Source organism: Nannobrachium achirus (assembly GCF_963921795.1).
Source record: "Nannobrachium achirus genome assembly, chromosome: 8".
NCBI classification, from domain to species: domain Eukaryota; kingdom Metazoa; phylum Chordata; class Actinopteri; order Myctophiformes; family Myctophidae; genus Nannobrachium; species Nannobrachium achirus.
In genome coordinates this window covers 44,909,016-44,912,830 of record NC_137817.1, presented here as the reverse complement: position 1 = coordinate 44,912,830, position 3,815 = coordinate 44,909,016, and positions in this window count along the sequence as shown.

Sequence of the window (3,815 nt, the reverse complement as noted above, 5' to 3'; positions counted from 1 at the left end):
ACCGTCATAGTTGTCATACCCCACTGTCGGGAAGGAAGGAAGGAAGGAAGGAAGGAAGGAAGGGAAGAAGAAGAGGAGAGCCAGGTGATCAAGGACAGGGGAGGGGGGAGAAACAAATATGCCACCATGCCAGCCATCTCCCCTGCAGAGGGCCTTTAAACAGCACTGGCCGGTTATAGGAGGCAATGTTTGACTTATATTTCAGTGCAGCGTGCGTCCCTCTATTGATATCTCACTTCAGTATCCATCCCCTCACCCATACACATAGAGAGAGAGAGAGAGAGAGAGAGAGAGAGAGAGAGAGAGAGAGAGAGAGAGAGAGAGAGAGAGAGAGAGAGAGAGAGAGAGAGAGAGAGAGAGAGAATAATTGAAAACGGCCTATACTTCCGGAGGCCATAACCATAAGTGAGATATCAAGTTATCATTTATATTACATTGCATGAGGGTGCACACTTGCAAAGCAACACACCGCCATACTACGGAGTATAAATTGAGCTTTAAGGGTGAGTCTGGCACGTGCATTTCATGCCATGCCATGCAGGTGGCTGACATTATAGTCTACCCTACGGAGCTGAGGCCACTGGCCCTGGGCCAAGGATACATTGGTTAGTTGGGGGGGATGGATGGGGCAAGCAGCTTAGAAGTGTAGCCCCGAATAACAGACGACACCTCTTTAAAGATATTTGCTATCGTTGTCATCCTTCAGTTCACATGCAAGTATGATGCAACTTACTTAACCGCTCTTATAAAACAAATACAAATAAATGGTCCTAACGCCGCTGGGCGCATTACGCGCTGCGGGGCGCAAATGTCACCGTCCATCCCCCAGCCTTCCTTGACTGCATCGTCTGCACAAACTGCATTTAATGTCCAACCGCTCTAAGCCTCCTCCTCGGGTGACAACCGCACAGGACATTAACCTTTCCCCCGCCATTGTGTACTTGTCATGACCTGACAGCGTGACAGGCATGACAAAACTGCAGGATTGTTGTTGTAGCAGCACTTGGGCGCATCTAGATAGATGGATGAGACTGTGATGTTGCAGCAAGCAATCTCCCCAAAGACAGTGTGTGTGTGTGTGTGTGTGTGTGTGTGTGTGTGTGTGTGTGTGTGTGTGTGTGTGTGTGTGTGTGTGTGTGTGTGTGTGTGTGTGTGTGTGTGTGTGTGTGTGTGTGTGTGTGTGTGAGAGAGAGAGAGAGAGACAGAGAGAGAGAGAGAGAGAGAGAGAGAGAGAGAGAGAGAGAGAGAGAGAGAGAGAGAGAGAGAGAGAGAGAGAGCGCACGCGCTCGCGCATATATACCCACCCACTTAAATCAGATTTGAACAACAACGATTGAGAAGTGTGGGCCCATAAAATGTCAGCACCTGGCTCCTCTTTCCCTGGCTGCATGGGCTCGTCTTCGGGAGAGTCGTTTCACCCGCCCGGGTTCAAAGACCTGCGCCCGCCGTTTAGCGCCACCCGGCTCAAGTTTCCCCTCGTAGAATTCAATATCTGCCGTTTAATTGGGAGTGATGAGATCAAATGCCTTGGGGGGTGCATTGCATTGTTGATGTCTCGAATCTAGGCCACCCGCGTTAATGAAAGTATTGTCCGGAGGGGAGAAAGAAAGATGCGCGCCTTGTTTTGTCTAGCATTTAGACAGATGCTCGGGAGTGTGCGTGGTGGTTATTTGAGCTCATGTGTGCGGTCTAAAGCGTTTGCTGATGCCGGGAGGGATTTGTCTTTTTTTTTTTTTTACTGTGCCATGTCAGCATCTAAATCGCAGCAAAACGCTTCCATTTCGCAGAATTGAGATGTTGTCTTTTCCCTGTCAGTGTGCAGTCTCTTCCTCACTACTCAAAAAGTGTAGCCTATATTATGTCCATCTACCATAGCGTCTATTCAAGGGAGAATATGCCTCTTACAACATAGTGGTGGCGCCGTGGAGTTTAGGCCTACATCATACCAGTTAACCTCTCAGCGTTTCAGCACCAGGGGAGGACGGACAGCGCTCTTCTGGGGATACAGATACTTCAGCACCAGTGTGGCTGGACAGCGCAATAGAGCGTTACAGCTGATTCTCAACCATTTTAATTTCAAGGACCCCCAGTTTTACATTACTAGCGGGCCCCCATTTAATGGCATTTCTTTCTCTGATTCCTAAATCTCAGATTAGTTACAGATACGTTCTTAACTATTATTTAGCAGGGGACCCCCTGGAACACTGAGAACCTAAACGGTGTCAAAGCCAGATCGCTTATCAAAGACGCATGGCTAATGAAGCGTGGCAGAGGCTACTTCTATACTGTGTGTTTGATTTGAGACGTGTGTCAGCCGTGGGGCTGATCCGTGGTCAGACGCAAAGGTTATTTACTTCGTCAGACAGACGACCTGCGGCTGTTATACCACAACCAGCCGCTCCCACGTGAAGTCCCGGCGGCCATCCATCTGTGGCCCAGTTGTTGTTAATTTGTCTCATGTCTTCTAGCAGCCAGCTTAATTAATCTCGTCGCCACTTGATGATATCTAGAAAGCGTACAGCCATAGACCCATGGCTAAACATCATCTAAGCATAGCCTATATTTGAGGATACGTCTTTACACACTAAGGTCTCCCTCTCCCTCTCTCTCTCTCTCTCTCTCTCTCTCTCTCTCTCTCTCTCTCTCTCTCTCTCTCTCTCTCTCTCTCTCTCGCTCTCTCTCTCTCTCTCTCTCTCGTTGTCGTGGAAACAGGAGCAGATAGAGACCGAATGCGTCGCTCCTACAGTTATGTCATATTCGGCCATCGGGTCCCAACAAACATGCATCAATGAAGAACTGGCGTTGAAACCCCAATGCTGCGCTGCATTGATGTCATGATGTAATCATCATGGAAACCGCGAGGCAAACAGGTGGCTGTTTCTGACACAAGCACGGTCAGTAGGCCAGCCGCGATGGTAACAGAGTCTGAGAGAGAGAGAGAGAGAGAGAGAGAGAGAGAGAGAGAGAGAGAGAGAGAGAGAGCGAGAGCGAGAGCGAAGACGCACATGACCCATGATATGGCACTCTAATGCAAGAGCAATTTCGGTCGCATATTATAGCCCATTTACAAAGGAATAAATCATAGTTGGTTTACTCTGCAGAAACACATGCAGCAGCATAGCAGCAGGTTGCGTGTCATGTTCACAACAACAACACCACACCATGACAAACGGTCGTGTCTGATTGTGGGGGAGCCTCGAGCGAGGGTGCCTGTCTCCCTGTCTGTCTGTATAGAGATGGATGGATGCGGGGCGCGTTGGATTTATGACCACTCCAAGGCCCGGTCAGATATATGTAACACTGTGGTAGGGGACCGAGGAGGGGGTTCCACAGCATTCTATAACGTCAACCGAGAGTGTGCGTGGGTGGGAGGCGAGGAGGAGACGTTGTGTAAACATGCGGTGGCACCAGGAAGCGTGTTTCTTGGCAACAGCGAAGTATATAGCTACCGTGTGTGTGTGTGTGTGTGTGTGTGTGTGTGTGTGTGTGTGTGTGTGTGTGTGTGTGTGTGTGTGTGTGTGTGTGTGTGTGTGTGTGTGTGTGTGTGTGCGTGTGCGTCCTTTGATACGCGGCGTTTCCGAGTGACATTCGTTCTGTTGGACGGATCGTTGCATATTACGTTTGCAGGCTACAACACAACACAGGCGATGTGCTCAGAATAATTAAACACAGGATACGTCCACTCCACCACCACGATGCATACACACTACAAGTACAAGAGCAAAGATCTGCACCCTACCTTGCAACTAAACTGGGTCAGTGCTCTGAGAACCATCTTGTCTGCTGCTGCGGGACTCGACTCGTCAGTCAGTCAG